We start from the raw sequence: 11044 nt of genomic DNA on the forward strand, positions 1-11044 counted from the left end.
AGGAGAGGCCAGGGAGGCCGGCCCCGCCGGAGAGGCCAGGGGGGGCCGGCCGTTCCGGCACGCGGCTGTGCAGGGGCATAAGCCCCCGGCCGCGGGGGGCCCCCAGAGGGGGGCCAGCAATTCAAGTAGTCTTGAGACTCCAGCTAACTTAATGTATATAAATTAGGGACCTCAAACTTCCATTTAAAAAAATTATTTATTACTGTTATTTATTATTTTTAATTCACCAGAGATGGATAGAGAGAAGGAAAGTGAGCAAGCAAGCCATCAGGTCTGGGACTCAAACTGCATTTGGCTACATGGGAGACCAGCACCTTAACTACCACACCATCGACCAGCCTTGAACTTGGGTATTTTTTAGAATTTGTTAGTCTTACTAGAGATCACTTAGAATGAAAGTGGCCACAATGGAGAAGTTTTAATTTGGATAAAATTTACTAATAGGACATGTTAGAAAAGAAAGGATCAAAAACAATGACAGGGTTTTTTAAAATTGGTATCAGATGCACTTAAGATTAGATCAGTCAAAAATTGTCTCTCAGGGCAAGCAGGTGGCCTAGTGGTTAAGGCTCTGGACTCCCACATGGCTGACTGCAGTTTGAGTCCCAAATCTGGCTTAAAACTTGCCAGCTTCGTGTGCGTGTGTACCCAAAATCCTGAGAAGAGAATGAAGGGATTGTAGCATGGCCATCACTCCTTGGGGGTGATTTCTTGCTTTTTGTCTCTTGGTCTCTCTCATGAGTGCACTGGCGTACCCAAAAGATTCTTTACAGAAGTCACATGAAAAACTTAAGGAACAGGGACCAGCAGTTAGCGTAATGGCTATGTCGCTGGACTCCCACGTAGTCGACTGCGGTTCGAGTCCCGGACCCTGTGGCTTAAACTCACGCTGGGCGCAAGTGCGTGCGTATCCAAGATCCTGAGAGGAGAATGGAGGAGAAGGGATTGCAGCATGGCCATCCCCCCTGGGGGATGATTTCTTGCTTTCTATCTCTCTCTCTCTCTCTCTCTGTCTGCTGGCAAGCACACATGCCCTATAGCAAAAAAAAAAAAAAAAAAGCTCTCAAAAAAAAAAAAAGAACAAACTGAGAACATGACAAGAAAGAACTATATCTTGACCATATAACTTTTCCTTTCCCTATTCGTCTTTGCCTCAATGACCTGAGTCCATTGAATTTCTGCTCAATTACCGTTTCACCATGAGGATAATATGGAAGAGAGAAGTTAGACAAATGCCTTACAAAGTGAGACTGAACAGCTAGGCTGACCTGCCATGAGCTTAGGGCCCCTGTGAAAGACTTTCTTATTTCAAGAGAAAATCCTCACAAATTCACCAAGGAATTTATAGAGTTCACATGGAAGTGCACAATCCAGGATCTTTCCGAGTTTATTCATATGATACTGGACCTGAGGAAGCTTCCGATGGCTGGCAGGACAGGAAGGAATGGAGGATGTCAAAAATCCCTCTGAAACCTCCACAAAAAGAGCCATAGGGAGCTAGAATGGCTGAAAACCTTGTAAGTTCACTTCCTAAGGTTTTCCACCATAAAGTTTTAATTGATCCATTGTACAATTTTTGCAGACTGAAAAGAGGGTGAGCCAGTTTCAGATTATAGGGCTCATTCGGAAACACTTGGTGAAACATTCTGGTTTCAGAATGAGAATACAGTGAGAAGACTTTTCCTGTAGGGACTGAAACGTTTTTAACTATAAATTAACTATAAATGGGCCTTGTTCCAAATTTAGCAGTCTATTAAGAAACATAAACTGGTCGGGAACCAGCAGTTAGCGTAATGGCTATGTCGCTGGACTCCCATGTAGCGGTTTGTGTCCCCGACTCGGTGGCTTAAAAACTCACGCTGGGCGCGTGTGCGTGTGTGCCCAAGATCCTGAGAGGAGAATGGAGGAGAAGGGATTGCGGCGTGACCATCTCCCCTGGGGGGGTGATTTCTCGCTTTCTGTCTCTGTCTCTCTGTCTGTCTGGCGAGCGCATGCGCCCTATAGCGAAAACCTCTCCAAAACAAACAAACAAAAGAAACATAAACTGGTGTAGGAAATTATAGATGTCTGAGTTGGTGACTTTAGCTGAACTTTTGGAGAGGATTTTGGAATCAAAACCCCCAAAAGTTGATAAGCTGAGGTCTTTCCAATAATAGCAGTTGCAGGAACCCACACCAAAGGTACTTTTTTGTCCTTATTTTAACCTACAACTGAAAGAACATTGAGAAATTCTTCATTTCATGATATTTGCTTTTATTGCAGGCAGGACACTGAAAGAGAGATTGTTCATTTGTATGCCAATCTACTAATAAACCTACTCCTTTTAGATTGAATTATTCTCCACTCCACACTGGGCTGATGCTGTGGCATTATTATTATTATTTTTTTTAGAGAGTTATTTATCTTAATTCCACTTACTGTGATTTAATCTGACGAGAGAGAAAAAGGGAGAGGGAGAAAGCAAGTCACCAGGTCCGGGACTTGAACCACAGTTGGCCATATGGGAATCCAGCGTCCTTAGCCACCACACCACCTGCTGGCCTGATCCTGTGGCAATTCTAAACCATCAATTAGGAGAGCAAGAAAAGCTACTGGCCACAGAGCAGGAAGACACAGCTATCTTCAAGAGTGGACTTAGGGAACTCAGTGAGGTTGCAGCAGAAAAGGCCATGGCAGCAGCTAGGGAGGGCAAGGTGAAAAAGCATCCCATGGCCTGGGAGAAGGGGATTGCTGGCTATGCAGTTGCACATGCAGGCCAGAGACCAGGAGCATATGAAGGAGGGACAACCATGGCAGCGCAAGATTCAGACTCTTCAGAAGCAGCTTTAGCCTGGTCCCCACACTCAACTGGCCCATCTACAACAGCAGAACTCCATCCTATGGACACCTTGAACTAGGCCATAACCAGGTAGAAAGGAAACAGAACTGAGAGGTCTCACGATTTATGCTTGTCTTTTCCCCTAAGTAGTTTATAGTTTTTATATTTAGGTCTTTGATCCATTTTGAATTAACTTTTATATATGCTGTAAGAGTCCAATTTCATTTTTTTTGTATTTTTACATGTGGATGGTTCTTCAACACCATTTGTTCAAGGGACTCATTTCCCCTTTGAACCATCGTGGCATTATGGATGCCATCAATTGACTATAGATACAAGGGTTTATTTCTGGATTTTTATATTTGTCGCACTTGTCTATGCCAATATCACACTTTATAGATTATTTTTCTATAATAGTAAGTTTTTTTTTGTTTGTTTTTTTTTAAGAGAGATTCTTGCTATATGGTGCATGTGTTCGTTGGGAAGACACAGAAACAGACAGAAAGCAAAAAAGCACCCACTGAGGGGATGGCCATGCCCACAATCCTTTCTCCTCCGTTCTCCTCTTGGGATCTTGGACATGCATGTACACACACCTGGTGTGAGTTTAAGCCACCAGGTCTGGGACTCAAACCACAGTCGATTACATGGGTGTCCAGCAACATAACCATTATGCCATCTGCTGGTCTCTATAATAGTAAGTTTTTAAATCAGAAAATGTGAGCTCAATTTTGTGCATCCTTTGCAATTGCATATTTTTTCTTTTTAAAGAATTATTTATTTAAATTTATTTGTTCATTTATTTTAATTTGACCAGAGAGAGACACACAGAGAGAGAGACTGGGAAAGTAAGAAAGCAAACCACCAATTCCAGGACTTGAGCCGTGGTCAGCCATGTGGGAGTGTCTAGCTCTTTTAACCTCCATGCCACCTGCTGCCCCCTGCAATTTCATATTAATTTTAGGATCAACTTTTCCATTTTTACAAAAATGCTGTTAAAATTTTGATAAGAGTATTGAATCTGTAGATCACTTTGGAGAATGTTGCTGTCTTCCATTCCATGGTTAAGGAATATTTTTTTTATTGTTTTTTTTTTTTTTTTTTGAGAGGTTTTTGCTATAGGGCGTGTGTGCTTGCCAGAAAGAGATAGATGAGAGATAGAAAGTTAGAAAATCACACACCCACCCTGGGGGGGGGGATGGCCAGGCCCGCAATCCCTTCTCTTCCATTTTCCTCTCAGGATCTTGGGCACGCACGCACATGTGCCCGGTGTGAGTTCAAGCCACTGGGTCTGGGACTCAAACCATGGTTGACTATATGGGAGTCCAGCAACATAGCCATTATGGCAACTACTGATCCCAAAGTATTTTTGTTTTTTTTTTTTTGTAAGAGAGATTTTTGCTATAAGGTATGTGTGTTCACCAGAGAGACAGAGAAACAGAAAGCAGAAATCACCCTCCAGGATGACCATGCCACAATCCCTTTTCCTCCATTCTCTTCTCAGGATTTTGAACACACACATGCATGCACTCAGTATGAGTTTTAAGTCACAAGGTCTGAGACTCAAACTATGGTAAACTGTGTGGGAGTCCAGCAATATAATCATTACGCCATCTGCTGATTCCCCCATTGGTTAAGGTTTTAAATTTCCTTCAAAAGGGTTTTGTAGTTTATAAATCTTTATTTATTTATTTACTTATTTATTGGAGAGGTTTTTGCTATAGGGCGCATCCGCTCGCCAGACAGAGAGAGACAGAGAGACAGAAAGCGAGAAATCACCCCCCAGGGGGGATGGCCACGACGTAATCCCTTCTCCTCCATTCTCCCCTCGGGATCTTGGGCACGCATGCACACGCGCCCAGTGTGAGTTTAAGCTACTGGGTCCAGGACTCAAACCAGGGTTGGCTACATGGGAGTTCAGTGACATAGCCATTATGCTAACTGCTGGTCCCAAAGTCTGCATTCATTTTTAAATTTATTATTTTTTTCCAGAGGGATTCTCCTGTCTCAGCCTCCCAGCTGGGACTACAGGCATGCACCATTATGCCCAGCTCTTTTTTAAAAGCATTTTTTTTCAAAATTTAAGAATTATTTTATTTAACTTTCTTTATTTACTCACTTAAAAAATTTTTTTTGACCAGAGAGGGACAGAGCGAGAGTGAGAGAGAGAGAGAGAGAGAGAAAGAAAGTGAGAAAACAAGCCTCCAGGCCTGGGACTCGAACTGTTGGGAATCCAGCACCCTTAATCACCATGCCACCTACTGGCCCTGCCCAGGTCTTTTTTAAATTAAAAAACAATTTTTTTTGGAGAGATTTCTTACTATAGAGCATGTGTACTCATGAGAGAGACAGAGACATAGAGACAGAAAACAAGAAATCACCCAAGGGAGATGGCCGCCATGCCACAATCCCTTTTCCTCCATTTTTCTCTCAGCATTTTGGGCATGCATGGACATGTGCCCAGTGTGAGTTTTAAGCCACCAGGTCTAGGATTCAAACCGTAGTCAACTTCGTGGGACTCCAGTAATGTAACCATCATGCCATCTGCTGGCCCCAAATTAAAAACAACAACAACAAAAAAGGTTTCCACCATAAGGTGTGTGCACTTGCTGGAGACATTGAGAGAGACAGTGAAAGGGAAAGAGTAATCACCTTCCTCCCAGGGAGGGTGGCCATTCTGCAATCCCTTCTCTTCCATTCTTCTGAGATTTTGGACAAATATACACAAACACCTGGTATGAGTTTCAAGCCACTGGATCTGGGACTCAAATCATGTTTGGCCATGTGGGAATCTAGCACCCCAACCACTATGCCACCTGTTGGCCCCAGCCCAACTCTTTTTTTTTTTTTTTTAAGAGATTTTTGCTATAGGGCACATATACTCACCAGAGAGACAGAGAGAGACAGACAGAAAGTGAGAGATCACTCCCCAGGGAAAATGGTCATGCACACAATCCTCCATTCTCCTCTTGGGATTTTGGGCATCCATGCACACACACACCTGGTATGAGTTTTAAGCCGCCAGATCTAGGACTCGAACCACAGCTACGTGGGAGTCCAGTGACATAACCATTATGCTATCTGCTGGTCCAACCCAGCTCTTAAGACAAGTCTTGCTATGTTGTCTAGGCCAGCCATAAACTTGTAATCTTCATGTCTCTGCTCCTTGAGTTGCTAGGAATATAGTTGTGTGTCACTCTGCCCAGCCTTTAGGTTGCATTGGGAATTGAACCTGGGCTTCTCATACTATCCCTGCCTGTGGAGCACGTCTTAACAGTGTGTTCCACTATGGCTGGCTCTTTGGTTACATTTATTTCTAAGATTTTTTTAAAAAATTTTTTGCAAATGAGATTATTTTCTTAATTTCCTTTCCACTTCATTGGTTGTATGTGCAAACACAACTATTTTTGTGTGTGTGTGTGTGTGTGTGTGTGTGTGTGTTAATCTTGTGTCCTGTATCTTTGCTTATTTTATTAACTCTATTAGTTTTTCATTTGTTTCGTTATAAGGTGCATTTGCTTGCCAGAGAGAGAGGGAGAGAGGAAGAGAGGGAGAAAAGAGAGAGAGAGTAAGAGAGAGAGAGAGAGAGAAATCATCCTGGTGGGGAGGCCATACTTCAGTCTCCTCTCCATTCTCTCAGAATTTTAGGCACACACGCATTCAACATGTTTTCCAAACTGCTGGGTCCAGAACTTGAACCACACAGTCTGCCATGTGGGATCAAGCCACCCAAACTTTCATGCCACCTGCTGGCCCAGTTCTAATAGTTTTGGGGTTAAAATATTCATTCATTTTTTTTTTTAAAGAGATTTTTGCTATAGGGTACATGGACTCAGTGGAGAGACAGAGACAGAAAGCAAGAAATCACCCCCATGTCGGGGGAAGGCTGTGCCATAGTCTCTTCTTCTCCATTAGTCTCTTGGGATCTTGGGCATGCAGGCACACACACCAGGCACTCAAACCATAGTTGACTATGTGGGAGTCCAGCAACGTAACCATTACATTTTTTTTTTTTCTTTTTAAGAGAGATTTTTGCTATAGAGTGTGTGTACTTGCCAGAGAGACAGAGAGAATCAGAGAGACAGAGGTGAGAAATCACCCTCCCAAGGGGGATGACCATGCCACGATCTCTTTTTTTTCATTTTCCTCTCAGGATTTTGGGCATGCACACACATGCATGCAGTGTGAGTTTCAAGTCACTGGTCCAGGACTTGAACTGTGGTTGGCCATGTGGGAGTCCAGCATAACCGTTATACCATCTGCTGGCCACTGGGATCAGATTTTTCTATATGTAAGATCACGTCCTGGGGCCAGTAGGTGGCATGGTGGTTAAGGTGCTGGATTCCTGCATGGTTAAGTGCAGTTTGAGTTCCCAACCTGACTGCTTGAAACTCAGAATGGGTGCATGTACCCAGAATCCCGAGAGGAGAATGGAGAAGGGATTTTGGGATGGCCATCCCCCCAGAGGGTGATTTCTCAATTTCTCTGTGTCTTTCTTTATCTCTAGTGAGCACATGTGCCCTGGTGAGCACGTGTGCCCTATAGCAAAAGTCTCTCTATACCAAAAAATAAAAATAAAAAAATAAATTAATTAATTAAAATTATATTCTAGGCCAGCCCTGTAGCCTCATGGTTAAGGGAGCTGTATCCCACATGGCCAACCACATGGCTTGAAAAACAGTGGGTGCATGCGCATACGTGTTCAAAATCCCACAAGGATGGAAAAATGGAGGGGAAGGGATTATGGTGCTACCATGCCCATTGGGAGGATCTTTCTGCCTCTCTATCTGTCCCTCTGCCAAGGGCACATGTCCTCTTGCAAATTAAGACCAAAAACATGTCCTTAGTTTCTCTTATTGGAAAGGGGTATTTGGAAATCAAGATCTGGGTACTAAGAGTGCTTGCTACTGTTGGGATGTAATTGTTTCTAGGATCTCTTAGCAAGCAGAATTGGAAAATACACACACGCCTCTATATCTGATTCGTTTCTTTTTTTATGTGTTAAAAAGTTTATAGGGTCTTACAGATACCTCTAATTCCAATCCTGTTATGAACACTGGAGCCGGACTCTGTTTCAAGTCGTGGCCTGTAGTGTCAGAAAGCCCTATGTGGGATGCAGGAGGTGTACTGCAACCCGTTCTGTGACTGCAGTGAGAAGTGGTGTTGAGGCGATTTGAACTCCTGCACAAGATGTATTCATGTCCTTTGTTTCTGTAATACCATACTCCCTATTTCCCTCCTACTTCCCTGAACTCGCTTTTCTTAGATTCCTGTTTGGCTTTCTCTGCCCATGCCTTAAATGCTGGGTGCTCCTCTGGGTTCTAGAACATGCCCGCTATTTGTCCTCTCGGTTTATTTTCTAGACTAAGCCTTTGATTCTCATACCTTCCTATACTTTGAGGTAACAGCCCCAGCACACATCTTCTGTGCTTCCATCAGCCTGTTTAACCACATTCTAAACAGCTTCACTTAGATGCTCTATTGATGCCACTGTGTCGAAATGGAAGTGTCCTGAACTCATTCATTATGGCCTATTTAACCTGCTCTCCCTGCTGCAGCTAGGTTTTCTTCCTGTTGCTTAATGGTTTCTCCCAACCAGAAACCTGGGCATCTCCTTGAGCTCTTTCCTGTCTCTCCCTACAATGAAGTATTCTTGATGGACTCCCCTAAAGGTCTAAGGTCTGTCTGTTCATCTCCATCTTAATGGCCACTGCCTTAAGCTGATCACTATTGTCCCTCACTTGGATCTCAGCATGCTAAATGACCTCTCAACCCCATCCTTAGCCTTACAACCATCAAAAGCATGAGTTCTAAGTTCTAGTCCTAGTTGTGTCACTTATTAGTTGTATGACCTTCCTTGGTCAGACGAATGACTTTAAGACTCAGTTTTCTTAACTGTAATATAGGTTCAAGAATAGTACCTACTTGGGACCAGCAGTTAGCATAATGGCTATATCGCTGGACTCCCATGTAGCTGACTGTGGTTTGAGACTGGACCCGGTGGCTTAAACTCATGCCAGGCACGTGTGTGTGCATGCCCAGGATCCTGAGAGGAGAATGGAGAGGGATTGTGGTGTGGCCATCCCCCCGGGGGGCGATTTCTCGCTTTCTGTCTCTCTGGTGAGCGCACATACCCTATAACAAGGATCTCTCCAAAAATAATAATAATAATAATAATAATAATAATACCTACTTCATTGGGCAGTTGTAAGAAGCAAATGAAGTAATGTATACAAAGTCATTAGCTTGTTGGCCAAATCAGTAAATGGTCAATAAATGCTGGGTATTCTCATTATCATCATTCAGGATTCTTTATAATCCAGCCTCCGCTTATTTCTTCAGTTTCTTCTCAGATTGCTTCTCAGATTCAGTCTTTCAGTTTTTTTACAGAAGATTATTTAATTTTATTATTATAATTTTTAAAATTTGCTATAGGGTGCACACGCTCACCAGAGAGACAGAGGGAGAGAGGGGGTGGAGGGACTACATTCGGCCATGAGGGAGTCCAGCTCCCCAACCATTATGGCACCTCCTGGCCCCAGTCTTTCAGCTTTTCTGAACTTACAGTTGCTGCGCTACAGTAGTCCCCCTTTTCCACAGAAGATGCATTCGAACACCGCCAGTGGAGGACTGAAACCATGGAGAGTACAAAGCCCTGTCTATTCTGTTTTCCTATACACACGTACCTATGATAAAGCTTGATGTATAAATTAGCACAGAGATGAATAATAACCGGTAAGAGAGTAGTATAATAATATACTGTAATAAAACTTAAATGTGCTTGCTCTCTCCAAACTCCTTAGTCCGCTATACTGCAGGTGGCTGGAATGGAGAGAAGCAGACTGGGGCGAAGGGGGACTCCCAGATCTCATGCTCTCTGTTGTCTCCAGTTGTTTCTTCTGCTCCCTTCTGGAATTTCCTCTTTCACTTTCCCCACTTATTCATCCTTCTTAATTCAATATCACTTTCTCTTGGAAGCCTTGATTTGGTGTCACTTGCCCGTGTTCTGGTAACACTCACTCTCCTCATTAAGGTGTTTTGTCATATGATGTTGCCTCCTTAATCACTGTCTTTCTAGTAAGTCCCGAGGGTGGGAACCAATATACTTTGTTCACTGTTGACTCCTCGGTACCTAACACAATGCTTGACTCACTGGAGGAGTGACTGGGTGACACATAGGCCACAGTACCACGGTCTGTTTTCAGACCAGTCTGGTGAATTGCGGGTGCTAGCTCTGCCTGGCTGCAGGAGTGAAGCCTGAAGGTGGAGAGGGAGGAGACTCCCTGCATTGCCCCAACCATTAGCAGTCATTGCATTGCCGTACTGTGAGGTTCTCAGCCCTGAGCTGGCCTAACTTCAGCGCTGTTCCTCTAGACATGAATGTGAGCTTTTCCTTTCTTCTTTTTTTATTTTAAAATCATTTATTTATTATTATTTTTCAATTTGACGAGAGAGAGTCAGAGATGTGTGTGTGTGTGTGTGTGTGTGTGTGTGAGAGAGAGAGAGAGAGAGAGAGAGAGAGAAAGTGAGAAAGCAAGCTGCCAAGTCTGGGACTTGAACTGTGGTCAGTCATGTGGAGTGAGGCACCTTTGACCACCACACCACCTGCCAGGCCTGAGCTTTTCCTTTCTTAATTTCACCAATGTCTGAGGGCCAGATGCAGCCCTTAATCATCACCCTGAGATGAAGCCCGTTATCTCTAACCCGAGTGCACTGTATTACATTCTCCTGGAAGTATGTTAAATGTACGTGGCCAGATGTTGGTGGCTCATCCCATAGGTGATTTTGTAAACTGGGCAGACACTTGAGAAGCTAAGTGCACTGCAATGCAGCTGTGAGTAGCGACCGACCAGAGGGGTGATGCGGCGGGCAGGTGGCCTCGGGAGGCTGCAGTCTGCAGTGGAGGTCAACAGGTCAGTGAGATGGCTGCATGGCGAGGAAGCTGGACCAGGGCTTCCAAAGGCTTTTCTCCTCTTAGAAGTGGCATCACTTGATTGAGAGGTGCTTTGCCTTAGAGCCCATGGAAGCGGGTCCGAGATAACTGTTCAGGCCTCCAGGTCGCTGCTGAATCACCTTGGCGACAGTGGGAACCAGGCGGCCTGGTCTGCTGTACAGCCCCAGGTCCAGTGCCCGCAGGAGCACGCGAGGCCGGCCGCGCTGAGAGGACCGGGCCAGCAGGTGGCGGCAGAGGCCCGCAGGGGTCTGTGGCTCGGGGAAGGCCCCCCG

The sequence above is a fragment of the Tupaia chinensis genome, unplaced genomic scaffold, assembly GCF_000334495.1.
Source record: "Tupaia chinensis unplaced genomic scaffold, TupChi_1.0 Scaffold141943_1, whole genome shotgun sequence".
NCBI lineage: Eukaryota > Metazoa > Chordata > Mammalia > Scandentia > Tupaiidae > Tupaia > Tupaia belangeri.